An 18939-nucleotide genomic window follows, 5' to 3' on the forward strand; every position below is an offset into this window, starting at 1 on the left:
GGGAAATTAGGGAAATTAGATATTTGCTTTTCCCAGAACATTATTTCCCAGATCATCCTCCAAATCTGGGATAAATGTAGTAGGAATATCTTCATGTTTTTAAGAAGTAATCATTAATCTCATTCAGTTTTCACAACAACTGCAGTGAGGTCTGTCTTATTTTAAAATCATTAAAAAATAAGACAGAGCCAGAAGGGGGTTTCTTAATTTCTTAAGGTCACACAGTTCCTAGTGCTAGCTAGAAGTCAAAACTTGGCTTAGGCCAAAGGGTCCTTTTTTTTTTTTTTTCTCACTGTTGCTTTCTCAATTACAGTGAAATGGAGGGAAGAGTGTTTCAAATTGCCTGATGAATTAACCCTATGGGTGGTCAGAAAAACACCAGATAACTCACAGGGGCAAAAGCCACAAATGTCAAAATCAGAAAAAAATGTTTGAAGAAGGGTGGAAAGGGAGGGAGGAATGAAGAGGCAGGAAGAGAGAAAGGAAGGAAGGGATATTTTTGATGCGCTTGTGAAGGATTTTTTTTTTTTTTTTTTGGCCACTGAATGTGTATGTATTTAGATGCATTTACTCAAAAAACAGAATCATTCGATGGCTGATCTAATTTAAAATAGGATAATTATTTTTGCTTTCATTTTAAATGGCTTTTATCAGTTTAAAAATTTTTGTAGATATAGGAAGACTCAGTTTTCACTAAAATAATTACATCTTTAAACTTGGGGGCATCTATTTTATGTGACAACCTAACATTTACCCCCTAGTGTTAAAGATGAACCAATTTGGAGAAAATTAAAAATTTTGTTGATGGATTTAAAGGGTTTTAGACTGCCAAAAAAAGTGAGTCCTTAGTATTTTTTTTGGTAATATTTTGATCCTAACATATATGTGAATGCTACATGGAGAATTTAGGGAATTAAAAATTGAACAAAAATATTTCTTAAGTACTTACAATATATCAGGTACTGTATAGTATGCTGAAAATATCAAGACATAATGATTGCTGGCCTCAAGGAACATAATTTTTAGACAGATGGAAAAATGAATAATGATGTATAACATGCTATGAGTTCACCACTCCAGTGAATGTAAGGTACCCAGGGAAATGGGTAGGCAGGACTGCAGGAGGAGGGAAGCTCTGAGATTGGCACCCAGGAAGCAGGTAGGCGAGGCAGAAGAGGGAAAGGGCATTGATGGGTCAAGAGAAGTAAATGCTTTGGAAAAGGGTCATTAATGTCAAAGCAACTCATCACAAAGGACCCAGGAAAGGAGAACATGTAATAGCCAGATGGAAGATGGGCAAGGAGTGGGGTAGAGCAGTGCCTCAGTGGAGGCCCTAGGCATACCTTGTAATGTTTCTCCATCTAAGCGCTACTTGTACTAGAAACACCATAAGGCTTAGGGACATTTTGTTTCCCTAACTTTTAGTGGAAGGTTCTTCGTTTTCTAATCAGCGACATGTGAAGAACCATTGTTAGAAAGTGATTTAGGTGTGTTCCTGGAGCCATTGTTAACTGAGGTTGAATCCCCATCTCTCACTAGCTGTGTGACCCCAAGCAAGTTATGTAATCTCTCTGAGTCTTGTCTGTAAATTGGGGATCATAACAGAACGTTCCTCATAGGAGTATTGTGAGGATTACATATGCACATACACAAAAATACATATATATATTAATGTATTACATATAAATGCATATTATTTATATATGCATACTATATATACACTATATATAGTGGGTGTCTATGTGTATATATATATATATATATACACACATATACACACATGTAGATATGCAGATTTATGCACTTAAGGTACTGAGCAGAGTCCCTTACACCAAATAAGCACTGAATAAATATCAGATTATGATTTAGTTTATCTGAACACTCAAATGATATAGCACTAAGCACTAAGTGAAAATAACAGAAACCTCATCTATTGACATTTTATCAGACTTTTGGGTATCTCTGATAAGAAAAGGAGGGATCTAGTAGCATAATATTTGAGACTCAGCAAACTGTCTCAACATAATGTGACTATACCTGTATTTTTTGCCAGTGTGAGGTTGCACTGACGGTCATTTTCAGAAAGCCAGTAAAAAGCATCAACTGTGGAATCAGGTATGAATTTGAATGGTTCTTTTTTCCCATCTACTAGCTATTTGACCTTGTGCAAGTGCCTTCAACTCTATTTTTTAAATCTAATAAAGAGGGATTCTTTCCCTTGCAAGATTGTCAAGGGGATTAGAGATGATGCCAGACACAAGTGACTTAGTAGAGCTCCTGGCCCGGGAAAGTCTTCCATGAACGGTGATATTGCAGGTGATATGGTACTGTTTCCAGATAAAAATCCTCATTCAGTGTTAGGGGGAAAATCCTCTAATAGGAATCTCCTTCCAGCATGATGTCTAAAATTAAAAGTATTCATAGACTATAAAATAAAAAAAAATGTATTCATTTATAATGCACAAGAAAGCAGGTATGAAGTTGCCAGCATGTCAGGCACAGCCACAGAAGCGTGGCCTGAGTCTGAGTTACAAGGTGATCTACTGTGATCCCAGGGAGAGAAGCATGTCCCCAGGCAATGATAGTACGATAAATCCTGCTGGTATTTTCAGGCTCAGGTCATCAAAGTTAGCTCTCCTTTGCAGAGGGAAAAGTTTCCTATTGTCCCCAAAGCTGAATTTACAGTTTACCTATTGTCCCCAACAGAAATGCTATTGATCCATTTTGACTTTTCTGTTTTAAAAATCCTTTGTCTTTTTATTTTTTTAAGCTTCTCTGTCTTATAAACAATAACCAATCCTCAAAACTATTTAAAAAACACTTCAATTTCTAACAACTATTATTTTCTGAATTGGAGTATACAAGACTTTTTCTAAATATATGAAGAAGTAAATCCCTTTCTTATAGTGCATTATATTTTAATCGCTCTTGAAAACTTACCTAAGTGGTCTAGTATTTGGAATAGAATAGCATAATAAAAATTAATTCCAAGCATTATCAAAAACAAATAATTTTTGAGCATCTGCCTTAAATAAGGCACTATATTAGATGCTGGAGAGCTAAATATGGGAAGGGATCATTTTAGCCCTTGAGGACCTCAGTTTACAGAGATGAACGGGCATCATTACAAATAACTGTTGTTGAATTTAACAAAATTAAACCTGTAGAATTCAGGGGGCAGTTTATATTTCTTATAAAACCAAGAGGATTAGCCTTTTATACTAATACTAATAACTATTATTAACATTCTTGAATACTTTCTACATATGAATCTAGATACCTTATTTATACCTAGGATTAAAAAAAAAAAGTAGGTCGTTTTTCTTATGTTAGTCTTCAGTTGCAGGTGATAGAAATTCAAATTTAGCCTCTATTCACCCCACTCTTTTTATTGTGCTCTTTTTGAATAACTTTATTTTGGGAGAGTTCCATCAGCATTAGGAATGTACATAAAATGACACACCACTGTTGACAATGACAAAAACAGCATTTGATCATTTCCAGCTTTATAAATTTTTAAAAAATGATTCAGTTACAACAACAACAAAAAAAAGTTTAGATATTCTAGCAAGTATCACCTTGTAGGTCCATAATCATATTTAAGCCACTGACTTACTGTTAATGGAAAAAATTCACACTGCCTCTAGTTACTATTGTATTTCTATGCATAATCACAGCTGATTGAATGCAGTGTGATATACACCAAAATTCATATGGATGTCACACAGTGACAGCATTGTACAAGTAACATTAATGACCTCCAACAAACACATGTTAAATTAGACTGGTCAAGCTAAATGGAATGTTGGAGCCAAACAGAAATGTAGTGGAATCCAGATTGTCTGGTAAGACCTGACGTGAAAACGAAATACTGGTAGAACCCTACAAAATACTAGTAGCAACTGTTACAGCCTTCTTAATAGGTTTAAAAAACTCCAGCAAATGAAGATAATATAATAACATTTTTGAGAGACTATAAAACTTTATATACTTCAGCAGAACTTTTATGTCTTATTTATATTTTTAACTAGAAGGTACAAGTTTATATCTCATAATCCCTTTACCCATTTCACTCATCCCAACCCCTGCCTCCTCTGGCAACCACCATTCTGTTCCCTGTCATTATGATCCTGTTTTTCTTTGGATTTTGTTTTATTCTCTATAGTTATGATCTTGTTTTGTTTGTTTTGGTTTTTTTAGATGCCACATGTAAGTGAAATCATGTGGTATGTATCTTTCTCTGACATATTTCACTTATCATAATACCCTCTGGGTTGATCCTTGTCACAAATGACAAGCTCTTTTTTTTTTTTAAGGCTGAGCAATATTCCATTGTATATATACCACATCTTCTTTATCTTTATCCATCTATCAACAGATACTTGGGTTGCTTCCATATCTTAGCTATTTTAAATAATGCTGCAGTAAACATAGGGTGCATATTTTTTTGAACTAGTATTTTTTTTTCCCTTTGGGTAAATACCCAGTAGTGGAATTACTGGATCATATAGTATTTCTACTTCTAATTTTTAAAGGAAACTCCAAGCTGTTTTCCACAGTGGCTGCTCAAATTTGCCTTCCCACCAACAGCGTACAAGAGTTCCATTTTCTCCACATCTCTCCTAACACTTGTTATGTCATATCTTTTTGATTCTAGCCATTAAGACAGATGTAAAGTGACATCTCATTGTGGTTTTGACTTGCATTTCCCTGATGATTAGTGATGCTGAGCATCTTTTCATGTATCTGTTTGACATATATATGTTTTGTGTGGAAAAAAATGTCTATTCAAGTGCTCTGACCATTTTTAATGAAGTTATTTTGTTGTTGTTGAGTTACTGTTTTTTGTTTTTTTTAGTGTTGAGTCGTGTAAATTCTTTATATATATTTATATTTTTAACCCCTTATCAGATATGTGATTTGCAAATATCTTCTCATGTTCCATAGATTGCCTTTTTGTTTGGTTGATGGTTTTCTTCACTGTAAAAAACGTTGGGTTTTTGCTGGTTTCTTTTTGTTCTGTATTGTTTTGTTGGTGGAGGTCCAGTACTTTGTTTTTACTTTTGTTTCCCTTGACTCAGGACACATATTCCAAAAAATGTTTCTAACGGATGTCCAAGAGATTACTGCCTATGTTTTCTTTTAGCAGTTTTATGATATCAGGTCTTAGATTAGGTCTTTAATCCATTTGAATTTATTTTTGTTTGTAATGTAAGAAAGTGGTCCAGTTTTATTCTTTTCCATGTAGCTGTCCAGTTTTTCCAGCATTATTTATTGAAGAGAGTGCCTTTCCCCATCTTGTATACTCTTGCCTCCTTTATCACAAATCGTTTATTTTTGTTAAGGATCTCTCCACATGGTACCTAAGTGGGCCATTAATAGTCACAGAGTTAGATGGTCCTCAGCACTTGAAATTTCAGGAAAAAGCTCTCCTACTTCTCAAAGGTCACTATTAGTCACTGAAGTCCCAGCAGGTGTCATACGTCCAACCATGTCCAACAGGGGCCAACGCACCTTGCACAGCTTAGGCCACATTTCTCTGGGTCTCAATAGATTAAAATTACCTGATATGCGTTCCGGAGCTAGTAAGTGGCAACTGGGATTGGAATCTGTACTCCATCCAAACGATCATCCTTCTCCCTGAAGTCCCTTTCAACTCAAACTGCTTCCTGATTTGTCTCTTTAATTTTCTGTGAAAACTCATTATGGTTTTTAAGTAAAAGTGGTACAAAAAGGTCCTATAACGTTTTCTTCTGACAAAGAAATTTTACATAGGGTGGATTTCATTAGTGGATATAATCATTAGGGGAGCAAAACATACTTTGTATAAAATACTAGGATATCCTTTTTAATTTCATGTCACCTGGATTCTAGATTGTATGATAATTGACATCCTGTATGAAAGCACTTTCTCATCCTCCAGAAAGGCTCCTTATTAAAAATACAAAAACCTGTGACTGGTTGTATGTATGTTTGCACATATGAGTGTGTGTGTTTTATGTGTTTTAGTGTATCTGTATGTATGTGTAATGCATGTGTGTGTGTGAAAGTCAAGGAGAAGAGAGAACAGATATTATGTTAGCATATCAACATACTATGATACCTTGTTGAATGTTTCTTTTTCTCTCTTCCAAACTAAAACAGCAACACTTTTGGAGGTGCTATTTAAAGAAGATGAACTTTTTCTGTTTTCTGAGGGCAATTTTAAAAGGAGCTCATCACTTACCTGATTTTAGTCAAAATGACAACTCTGTGAAATACATTTGCATTATTCTAGGTATACCTTATTGGCAGTATCCTTTAAATGCTGAACCTCAGCTGATTTTTCTTGATCTTCAGAAAGTTCAGGGACCAAATTAAATCTTGCAGATTTTGGTGTTATTGCTGTGCCAAATTTCGTGTTTCATCTCTTCAGCTTCAGTTCTATAGGGATGTTAGAAATTGTTTGAAGGTAGACTTGAATCTTGACATCAGTCTCCTTGGCCAGTGCATTATTTCTTAATTTAAAACAATGTGCATTGGAGAAGATGCTTATTCTGAGTGTCACTGTGTTGTCATTATTAGTAGGAGAACACGTCTTTCAAGGAGAGAAAATATGAGCCTCATAACAATGCCTTATAATATTACTCTCAAAGGTGGCTCTTATTTTAGCTGTTATAAAACAGGAAGGAACATCATGGGGCATTAAAATATAACATCTATAGTCACAGTAGCATACTATTAAATAAAATGAAGACATGAATATTTAAATTAGGATTTGTTTTTATACTATATTATTTCAGGAAGAAATTGCAAGCTCTGGAAATTCTTTGTGTCTTAGTGAAAGATGATTCTGGTTTTTATAGCTCTTTTAAAGGACTATCCGCATCAGCAGAAGATTGCCAACAGTCATTGTATTTGATTTTATTTAATATTTCTTAAACACATAGCAGTTGCTTTTATGAAGGAGGGGTTTTGTTGGCAATTACATTACCGATTCCTTGATTTAATTTTTACTCAGTGCTGACCTGTCATATGGGATCAATCTGTACTACAGCAAAGCTCTCTCGTGAACCAGGGCACCGTCAGATATAACACATTTGAATGAAAAAGTTAACGAAATCATAGAAGGAGATCTATTTAAGGCTTTTATCACAATCCTTTAGTTTAAGGCAGAGACGTGTTCCACCACCAAATACTAGATTGCATGAGATAAGTCTGTGAGCATTCCAACTTAATTTTCTTTATCATTCTAAGAACTCTGCACATGAATTTAAATTGCAGCCGTATTAATGTGCATTCTTCAGTGTGTCAGGAGAGGAAGATTATGATGTATGAGCTGGATAAACCTATGAGACACAAGTGGGAGCAAGGAAATTACTAAGAGTAAGAATCACTTCCCAAGGAAATACTAAGAAATAAAATTATTATTGAGAAGCTTCACACACATTTTTCCCCATGTGATAAGACCTACTGTCTTGAAAGAGAAACAGTTCAATGCAATAATTATTGGAATTGGTCTGTTTAATGTAGTGATAAATCTTGCATGTATTGTTCTATTTAAGAACTGAGAGCTAGTAAAAGCGAAGGTTTACATAATATGTCTTCTGTACCAGGAAATATTCTGAACTCTTTGTGTACAATTAATTAATGTTCTCCCTTACTACTAAGAGATAGGAACTATTGTTATCCCCAGTTTACACAAAAAATCAGAGATAAAGGTTAAGTAACACACTGAGCCCACACAGCAAGTGAGTGGCAGACCCAGGACTTGGGCACATAAAAAAGCCTTAGAATCTCAGTCCTTAACCACTAGCCTATATGGCTGCAGGAAGTGAGTTATAGGAAATTATACAGAGATGACAAATTCTAGTTTCATTAAAACTCAAAAACATGGAGTTCCTGTGTGGCTCAGTTGGTTGAGTACCCAACTTCGGCTCAGGTCATGATGTCACGGTTCATGGGTCTGTGCTGACAGCTCAGAGCCTGGAGCCTGCTTCAGATTCTGTGTCTCCCTCTCTCTCTGCTCCTCCCCCACTCACTCTGTGTCTCTCCCTCTCTTTCAAAATAAATAAACATTTAAAAACATTTTTTAAATCCTCAAAAACAAGAGGTAAAATATATAGAAGTACCCAAAACTAGGAATACTTTTTCAATAGAAAAAAAATAACATAAAAAACACATTTAATGGTTTCATCCCTATGTTACTTATACCACTCCAGTTGTGGGCAAATGGACTCAGTTTGGGTTCCCAGATACGGTTTTTATTTAAATAAATTTATCATCTATTATATTTTACTTTGGTCATTTTGCAAAATTTGAGAAATGGAAATAGAGTTGTCTATCAAAGACTAAAGAATTTAAAAGTTTTAGCATTGAGGAGCCTGGACAGCTCAGTCAGTTGAGCGTCCAACTTTGGGTCAGGTCATGATCTCTCTGTTCATGAGTTTGAACCCTACATTGGGCTCACTGCTGTAAGCCTGGAGCCTACTTTGGACCCTCTGCACCCCTCTCTCCATGCCCCTCCCCTGCTCATGCTTTCTCTCTCAACAACAAAAATAAAACATTTAAAAATAAGTAAAAGTCTTAGCATTAAAACGATCCATTAATTAATGATCACAGAAACATTTAAAAGGCCTCTATTTCTTGGAGGAGAGCTGCAAAATGAGGATGGGATATAGGTAGGATGCTTGATCATCATATCTAAATACATTCTAGCGTGTAAAAGTTTCAGCAAAATTTTTAGGCAAAAATTTGGGGCACCTGAGTGGCTCAGTGGTTGAGCATCCAACTACGGCTCAGGTCATGATCTCACGGTTCGTGAGTTGGAGCCCCGCATCGGGCTCTATGCTGACAGCTTGGAGCCTGGATCCTGCTTCATATTCTTCGTCTCTCTTTTCCTTTACCCCTTCCCTGCTCATGCTCTGTTTCTCTCCCTCTCAAAAATAAACATAAAAAATTAAAAAGAAAATAGGTAAAAAAAGTAAAGTAACAGCTGATCAAAACACATGAATTCATATGATTCGATATATATGATATATTTCACTCCCACTTTTATAGGAAACAAGTTCACATAATTCGGAATGTGGGGAGCAATCACTGTAAAAATACACAGTGATGTCCCCAGTAGATAGAAAGCCACAACGGAACGTGGCACCTCAGTTGTGCTCAAGGGCCATTCTACACACTGTATTTATATTAAATATACATATTATGAAGTAGCATAAAGCTCATTCGAATTTTTAAAAGATCCAGTCCAACTTTTCAAAGAAATTTTAGAGTGGTGGGTGTTAAATTGGGGCTATGCTGCTAGACCCCAGGGGATATTCGGTTTATTCTTTTCTACCTTTAGGGTAATTTTGAAAAAAAAAAAAAAGGTTCAGAAGCACTGAGATAATACAGCCTTCTGTAGTTATTCTATTTATAGACTGGTGGTAAATTTTTGATGCTTATTATGAGCCCAAGAGTGATGGTGCTGGTTATTCTTATATACCTTATATGTACTAGTCTGTGTTAATAAAATAGGATAGATCAATGAATAGTCTGGTTCGTGAAAGAAAATAAAGAGTGATTAATAGCTAATAAACACAAATTAAAGGCACATGATATTTTATACAGCATAAGATTGAAAACCATGAGTGTCTAGTAATGTTTATCTTCTTGGCAATTATTTCTTTCCTTATAGATTTTTATTCTCTGTCTAAAGATAACACATGTTCTGATATTATCATCATTTGCTTCCATTTTTTGTCATGTTATCCAAGTTCATATTTAGTTTCCAAGTAATGTTTCAGAAGGCCCCAAAGAAGACTATTTTTTTAAGGGAATATTGAAATTGAATGATGGCATGAATGGATTTTATGTGTGGCTGAGTGTTTGTGGACTAAATGCTCTGTAAGATACACTGTATAGAAATATTTTAGCTTTGCTACTTTCCACAAGTGGAAAGTAACTCTTTCATTCTATGTTTGACCCCAGTATAATATTTTAGTGTAGACACGATTCCTTGGCCTGCTCTTCTGTTTTGATTATGGCACCAAAAGACCGACCAGTTAGAGAAATGATTCACCTTCACGGTGTGAGTCTTATTAAATTTGGAATGTTTTTCCAAACATTCATTCAAATTATTGAGTGTTTATTGTGAATATTTATTTGATGCAAGGCACAAGGCTAATTACTGGTTGAATATAAAGGTATTTAGCTGTAGTACAGTTCTTGAATAAAATTCTTTGTATTTACTTTGTGTCAATTGATAAACCATTAAATCCTATAGATTTATACTTGGGATTTTGTTTTGTTTTGTTTTAAATTTAGTACACCAAGCTTTAAGGCATTATTTCAGGTACTTAGCTGGGTTTTGATACATTGCATCCATTGTATTCATGTCATTCTGTATATTTCAAATGTATGTTTCTATTGCATTATTTCCCCAGGTTGAAATATTTATCTTTTCAAATCTGTTCTATTGCAGCTTCTTCACTGTAATCAATGCCTTTTTCTGAACTTCCAATTAAAGTCAGTATCTTCTCAAAGTTGTGATTATTATAGATGAGAACTTTTTTTTTTTGCAATAAGTGTGGAATAATCCTTTTTCTCTTGTTTTTAATACTCTCCTCAATGATGCCCAATGTTTTATTGATCGTATTGGCTGTCCTAGGGGGCTTAGATTTGTTGTCTTCAAAGAGTTATTTACACACTATCCCTGAGGTTCCTGCGAGCTCATAGCTTAGTTTCCATTAAGTATAGTGTATTTTCCTAGATTGTGGTTCTTCATGCCACTTTCCTATGTTATTGAGAGTTTTTCCTGAAATGTATTTCCCTCTGTGTATTTGACTACTCAGGAGAGCTGTGCTATCTGCAAATTTGAGGTTTCACTTAAAAATTCTCTTAGACCATGCAGGGGGATAGTTCATTTTATCTCGAGTTTTTTTAATCCTTTCCCTGTTTCCTATTTCTAGTCCATTTATTGCTTTTTCAGTTACCATACCTTCCTTTTTTTGATTGCAAAACATTAAATACCCACATAGTAATTTAGAAAATTCATAAAGGCAAAGATCAGTGATGTCACTAGTCAAGACCTACTAGTATTTAGCATATGCTACCTTTTTATTTGAAAATATATATTTTTACCTACTTGTGATCACCCTTTACCTACCATTTTAAGTATATATTTCCTTCTTTATAGCTTTCAGTCTGTCATCGATCTTATTTTATTATATGAATGTAATATTTATTCCAAGATTATCATGTAATCTTAAAATTACCAGGTAAATCAAGAAAAAAATCTTTGCAATACTTTTTATTTCTGAACAGATCCCTTTCCAAAACTTCCAGTTTTTCTGATTGTAAAACAGTTGTCAGTAGGTTTCAGAGAGATCATGCTTTTTGGATATTTTTGTCTCGTTAGGTTATTTAATTATATTTGTATGGATTCAGTTTATTCCAAGCTTTAAAAATGCTTACCTGAGGGGCACCTGGGTGGCTCAGTCTGTTAAGCGTCTGACTTTGGCTCAAGTCATAATCCCATGATTTCTGGGTTGAAGCCCCGCGTCCGACTCTGGGCTGACAGCTAGCTTGGAGCCTGGAGTCTGCTTTGGATTCTGGTCTCCCTCTCTCTCTCTGATCCTCCCTTACTCATGCTGACTCTCTCTCTCTCTCTCTCAGAAATAAATAAAACATTAAAAAAATTTTAGTGCTTACTTGTTATTAAAAATAAATGCTTATTGTCAAGACAGTGTTTCCTAATAATGACAGTTATTCATGTATTTTGGTTTTAATTTTTCAGCAACTGGTCTTGATCTGTAGCACAAATTTTTCTATGCCTTTCAAATGATACTATTAAAGTCTCTCAGCTTCTTAAGGAAAAATTCCTAAAACTATCATTTTTATGTTCAATATACTTTTATACATTAATTTTAAAAACAGAAGAACAATAGACTTCTGGGTACCCATGTTGCTTGTTATATTACTGAGAAGTAAAATATGTACCCCACAGTCACATCCCCCCTCCTTCCAGCTAAGGAAGTTTTAATTCATAATTTGTGGCCATGAGTTATTTCAAATAATTATTATGGTATTTGTGTTTTTCTGTATCCTCACCCCCATCATCATCCTTACAACAGGTTTTAGAACCTGGAAATATTGATGTGGTCAAAGTTTTATCATTACTTGCCTCTTGTGCCAGCAAGTTCTATGTATTCTATTCAATCATTCATTCACCTTTGTTTATCTTTTCACATTATTATTTTTTTTAATTTGAGCACAGCATGGTTGACACTTGATGTTGCATTAATTTCAGGTGGGCAGCATAATGATTCAACAACTGGGAATGTTTTGCTATGATCACTCTAAGTGTAAGAGGTTACGTGGATTTTCATTCAGTTTAATTGTATCTCAGAACATTAAATACTGAAAAGCTCATGACAAAACGTTATAATCCTTTATCCCTTCCTCCACTCCAAGAGGCAGGACTTCTCTCTCTCGGCTGTTTCTTCTACCATTTATCTCCAGATTTTTAATTATATAACAGCTATATCTTGATTTTTAAATTTTATGTTTCCTTTCTTATTATGGAATGCAAAGATTGAGCCCTCTCATCTACCCACGTGCACAAATTTTCCTGTATCTGCCAACATATATTTACGTTTTAAAGTGTTCAATGTTAATGTCATTAAAATTATACAAATATTACTCACAACTGAGCTCTGTGGCGCACTATACCTATGTTTTCTTTCTTGTACATTTTCCTTCCTAGCATGAATATTTGCCTTGGTGTTTTCTTAGACTCTTAATTTGCTATATACATATCTCTAATTCTAAACCATGATCTTTGGCAGAATTATGAAACTCCTCTCAATATACTGAGTCACACTTGGGAATATATTAGTTGATTTTTTTCTCTTTTTAAAAAATAACTATCCTGGAACTCTTTACTCCCACATTTTGTGGATAACACCCTCCAGTAGTTTCCCTAGAAAAAGTGAATGAAAAGTAAATCTTTTTATAACTCACGTGTCTGAAGATGTCTTAATTCTCTCCTCTTCTTTTTTTATTTTTATTTTTGAAGTTTATTTGAGAGAGACAGAGATAGCACAAGTAGGGGAGGGGCCGAGAGAGGGAAAGAGGATCCCAGGCAGGTTCCATGCTGCCTGTGCGGAGCCCGATGCAAGACTTGAACTCACAGTCTAGAGAACATGACCTGAGCTGAAATCAAGAGTTGGACTTTTAACTGACTGACCCATCCAGCTGCCCCACTTCTCTCCTTTTTAAAATATCATCTGGCTCCAGAGTTCTAGATTGTAAAGCATTTTCTCCTCAAAAATTTGAGGGGTGCCTGGGTAGCTCAGTCGGTTGAGTGTCTGACTTTAGCTCAGGTCATAATCTCACCGTCTGTGAGTTCGAGCACCCATGTTGGGCTCTGTGCTGACAGCTCAGAAACTGGAGCCTGCTTCAGATTCTGTGTCACCCTCTCTCTCTCTCTCTCTCTCTCTCTCTCTCTCTCTCTCTCTCTCTGGCCCTCCCCTGCTTGTGCTCTGTCTCTCTCTGCCTCTCAAAAATAAAATATTAAAAAAATAATAAAAACGTTTTTGAAAGTATTGCTTCTAGGCTCCCACGTCAGGTCAGTCACCCTAGCATTGTTACTATAATTGAACATACACATTTCTACTTCATTTTCTTTTCACTAGCTGGTTTTCTGCCTGGTGTTTTCTCCTCAATATATCTTCATGACCTACATCTTTCCCTTCTTTGAAAACTGCAAAAATGTACCAATTTTTTTAAATTTTTTCTGTTTTTTAAATTTATTTTTGAGATACAGAGAGAGACAGCGTGAGCAGGGGGAGGGTCAGAGAAAGAGGGAGATACAGAATCTGAAACAGGCTCCAGGCTTTGAGCTAGCAGACGGCACAGAGCCTGACACGGGGCTTGAACCCACTAACTGTGAGATCATGACCTGAGCCAAAACCGGACGCGTAACCGATTGAGCCACCCAGGCGCCCCTAAAAATGTACCAATTTCAATGAGCTTCTCTTTATCCATTTAATTAATTCTGCCACTGCCCCTACCTTCCGGTATTCTTGATTTCCCTAAATAAGCTCTAATATTTCTTCTCTTTTTGTTATGGTCTCCAAATAGAATATTTCACTACCTAATGTATTATGTACACTTTTTGTTGCCTCTGTCTGTTTCCCCCATGCTGCTGCTCATCCTCTGACAAAATGTAGACTCTATGAGGGTATAGATTTTTATCCTACATTAAAAAAAAGAGACATATATAAGGCCAACAAATGTGTCCCTAAACAACTGGAAAAGTATCTGACACATGACAGGAATTTAAAAATTATTTACTTATTCATTTTTAAATATTTATTCATTTTTGAGAGACATAGAGAAATAGAGCATGAGCTGCTGAGGGGCAGAGAGAGAGAGGGAGACAGAATCCAAAGCAGGCTCTAGGCTCCGAGCTGTCAGCACAGAGCCTGTTACGGGGCTTGAACTCACAGACCGTGAGATCATGACCTGAGCTTAACTGACTGAGTGACCAGGCGCTCCAAAAAAATATTTATTGAATAGCTTTCTGATGTCTTATGCTGAAACTGAAAAGTCTTGCCAATTGTTTGTATCCTATATTTGTGATTGTATTTTTGCCTCTGTAAACTCTTATACTTATCCACAGTCTTCTGCAATTTCATGATGATATGCCTTGTGCAATGACTTTTTTGATTGGATACGTATACCTTTACCCATGGATTTTAATTTTTATTACTAATATTTAACAATGTATTTATCTGTGGGTCTCTTCTTATTTGGATATGGGATTGATCCCTAATATTTTTTCTTTCCTCCAATATTTTGATTTCCCTTTTCTTTTTTATTCTATTTTTTCTGCCTAAGAGACTTACTCACCTTTATCTTACCGCAATATTTTTGTTACTGTAATTGCATTTTTAGTGACTCGGCTGTGCTTTGAATACCCTTTTATGTTGATACATTATTCTGTTCTTGTTCCACATACACCACATATTTTCCTAGTTTTCTGATCAGATAGAAGAGGTATTAAAGTTTTTATCTTACCTTTGTCTTTGTTCCCTCTGAGTTCCTTCCCACTTTTCCTGATTTGTTTTTTGTCTTTCCTGGTAGATGTAAAATGTCTGAGGAAACTTGTCTGTCCAATTGTATTGATCTGAGACACTAAAATTATTAGATCTGTGCGTGTCAGAAAATCTTGTTAACCCACTCGAGGATGATCAAGTTGTCGTTTAAATGAGAGACTTCTTAATAGCTTATCTATAGACTAGTTTTATGGATGTAAATTTTCTAATCTCTCGGCTGCTGGGATTCCTGTTTGGAATAGAGTAAGGGTTAAGAGTTGGAATGACCACAATCACATTATTCAGTGTGTAGAGATGTTTGCTTTTCTGTTTTCATTATGGAACCCAACTTGCACCCCTATCTCTTACTTCCTGGAGAATGGAGACTTCCTGGTTCAGTTTCTCTGAAGAGTAAATCCTCTGTCTCCTGCCAGGTCAACAATGGGGTAGCGGATAATTGTAGTCTGGTGATGGTATCCAGTGACCTGTTTCATCATTAAAGACAGATTTTGCAGCTTCAGCTCGTATTCTTGCCTTGTAAATTATTTGATGCCTTAAATTTCAGCGACTTTCTGGGGCTCAGCAGCTCAAACTATCTTTTTTTCCTATGGTTTCCTCTTCCTGCTTACAAATACATCCTTGCCTCAGCTTTGTCTACTCTGGGGCCAGCACCACCCACGCCATCCACTGTCTTTCCATCCTCTATGAATTAGTTAACATTTCTCTTCTGCTGTCATCTTCTGTATAGTTATCTGGTAGTTACATATTTTTTTTTATCACTTTCCTCTTGCTTTAAAGGTTTGTTAGTTGGTAGGATTTAAATGTGTGGGTTGTGGCCTTCTCTAACTGAAGTTTCAGGTATTCATACTTTAATGTGAAGCACGAACTAGAATATATTACTTCTATCCCATTACTTTTGAGGGCCTAAGAATCTGAGCCTTATGTTATCAAAGTACATAAAATAGAGTTAACATGTTTAATTCTATGTGTATTACATTAATACAGAGAAGTATATATGGTGACTTAACAGATTTTTCAATGGCATGGCTGTTGTGAGGAGGATTCTTAGGAGCTATTCTCCATCTCCATAGAGATAAAGGCAATGAACAGTGGTCTAAATATATTAGGAGTTTTGTTGGAAGTTGGGTCATATTTTTTAAATTATTTAACAATAAAGTAGAATTTCTCCTTAGCTTGTATTTATAAAGGCAGAGTCTTGAGTGATTTAGTCTAAGACTTCAAATTTATGTGATGTGGACCTCTGGTCCTTTAGAGGTCTATAAATCTGAATCATACCCAGAATAACTTCTAAAATATGATGTATTTACTTAACTGATGACAGAGGTAGAGTCAATTAAAACTTATTTCAAGGCCCATGGCTCTATTTCCCTTAAGTTGAAAATGGAATTTTCTGAAATGACAAAAAGCTTGTCATCTATGTCTCTTATTGTTGAAAGGGCAACAAACAAATATTTGTATTTCTTTTGCTTCTGAATAAAATAAACAAATCATGAGAGATTATGTTAATTACTTGTGTATCTTTGTTATTAAATTATTATTACTTTTTTTGAAAAGAAATATTGGTTGCATTGGGAAAGATTGTTGGCCTGAGAAATAGATGTCTTGTTCTAGTACAGTCCTTTCACTAAGTAGTGTTTTTTGTCTCTGAATTATGATCACAAAAAAGTGTAGGAGAAGATAATTTTTAAAGACCCCTTCTTCCTGTTCTCCCTCTATGTTTTTGCCTTTCTTCCCTTCTTGATGCTAAGATACCAGTGTTGCTTTTAAATGGCTCACATTCTAGAAGTGTAAATGTTGGTGCATATTGTTGACAATACTCTATGATCGTATTGCTACTATAAAAAGGTGTCTAGGTAACGCTGAGGTCATGTGGACATTTATATTTTTTATTTATTTAAAATTTTTTTGATGTTTGTTTATCATGAGATCCTCTCTGCCCCACCCCCTCTCATGAGAAAGCATGAGAGGGGGTGGGGCAGAGAGGGAGAGGGGAACAGAGGATCTGAAGGAGTTCTGTGCTGATGCTCATGTGCAGTAGGGAGCCTGAGGAAGGATTTGAACTCATGAACTGAACTGTGAGATCATGACCTGAGCTGAATTAGACGTTTAACTAACTAAGCCACTCATGTGTCTCATGTGGACCCTTTTAAAAGAATTTGATTTCCTTTTTTTAAAAGTTTATTTATTTATTTTGAGAGGGAGAAAGAGAGGGGCAGAGAGAGGGAGACAGAATCCCAAGCAGGCCCTGTTTTGTCAGTAGAGAGCCCTATGTGGGACTCGAAATTACAGACCATGAATGAGGTCATGATCTGAGCTAAAGTCAGATACTCAACTGACAAACCACCCAGGTGCCCCCAAAACAATTTTATTTCTTACCTAGTAGACACTTATCACATCAAATCATGGAAATACAATTGTAATAGTGTCTCATGTGACTGGGATCCTTCCCATCTGGTTATCTTTAGACCCTGTGTTGTGTAAAATTCACTGAGTATTTTCCACTGAGTGCTTTGTTTACTGTTATAAAATCTTAAAATGTTACATCAAAGGAAAACTTTCATCAAAAGAAACTCAGCAAAACCTCAAAACAACCAAACATTTCCCTCATCTGTTTTATTCATTAGCAAAGGCTGCACTGTTATCCGTTTATAAACTGACTAGACTCATCATTGTGGCCCTTTTACGTATGCCTTTCCCATGACCAGAATTCTTCAAATTACTAATAAACATGGCAAAGAGAGAGGTTAAAAACAGGCAAGCCATTGCATTTTAGCTGACAGGACATTTATTGAAATGCTATCTGTGTGAAGCACAGGGAAATTCATCATCTGAATAGTCTGAATTACAATCCATGAAGAATGTAATCCTCTTGAGGGCGGAGGGGGTGGCAACACCTTCCCCATTCTTCTAGGTTAATTTAAGCCAACATGCAGATGTTTTACATACTCCTTGAATGGTGTTCCACAAAGTTGTGTTTTTCCTTTTGAGCTTTGAATATGTGGATCACCTTTCATAAGCAGTGCCATTCGATGCACTTTAAGAAAGTAAACTTTTTCTTTAAAGCAGTGGGAAGGAGAAGTCAGTAAAGACAGGAGTGTAGAATTGCTGATTGAAAGAGAGTTGAGCCCTCTATTTTTTAAGTGGGAGTGATCTTTATTAGTACTAAAGAATAAAGAATCTGCCAGTGATGGGGTACCTGACATGGGAAAGGAATGCTCAATAAGAAGCCAATGATGTTGAACTTGTGGTGTTTTCCAATTGACTTGTTTTTCTTAAGAAGGCAGCATTTTGGTGAAATTGTGTTTGTTTTTCTTTCTGATAAGTTCTAATTGAAGTTTGAAGGTTCATTACACAGTGCCTGGGAATATGTTGTCACGTATAATTCACGTCTCCCCTAGTAGATTTTGGCATAATTTTATAGGACAGAGGACTCCAGGCTGCTCAGCTGTCATCAGTATTTGGCTCCAATTTCATTCATCATGGATAGAATTTCTACCATGTTTTGAACCTACTTTCAAATGTCAGTAGAAGCAAATATGAAAGAATAGGTTTGAATCTAAGTGGATGAATATTGGCTTTCAAACAACGTATTTAGGCTCAATCTTGTGTCTCTTTCAATTACGCAACCACGAGGGCTTCAGGCAGGGTATCACCTGAAACCCCCAAAACATGTTACTTTGTCAAAGTCATCCTTATTTAAGTTTAATCAGAAAAATACATATCAGAAATGTTTGTTCTTATTACACACACACTTCTCATGGAGCAAAACGTTTCTGATTTTACTTGGAGAATTGAATATACGTCAGGTAGGTTTGGATTGCTCGGTAAATGACCTTACTTCAGCATGAGT

At 35.7% G+C, this 18939-nt stretch overlaps 1 protein-coding gene across 1 annotated transcript in view; it reads left to right on the forward strand.

The window, feature by feature from the left end:
- The window catches only part of LAMA2 (laminin subunit alpha 2), a 600504-nt gene that overhangs the window by 49980 nt on the left and 531585 nt on the right, over window positions 1-18939 (forward strand). The gene's annotated exons all lie outside the window — the stretch shown is intronic.

Source organism: Suricata suricatta, chromosome 7 (genome assembly GCF_006229205.1).
Source record: "Suricata suricatta isolate VVHF042 chromosome 7, meerkat_22Aug2017_6uvM2_HiC, whole genome shotgun sequence".
Taxonomy (NCBI): domain Eukaryota; kingdom Metazoa; phylum Chordata; class Mammalia; order Carnivora; family Herpestidae; genus Suricata; species Suricata suricatta.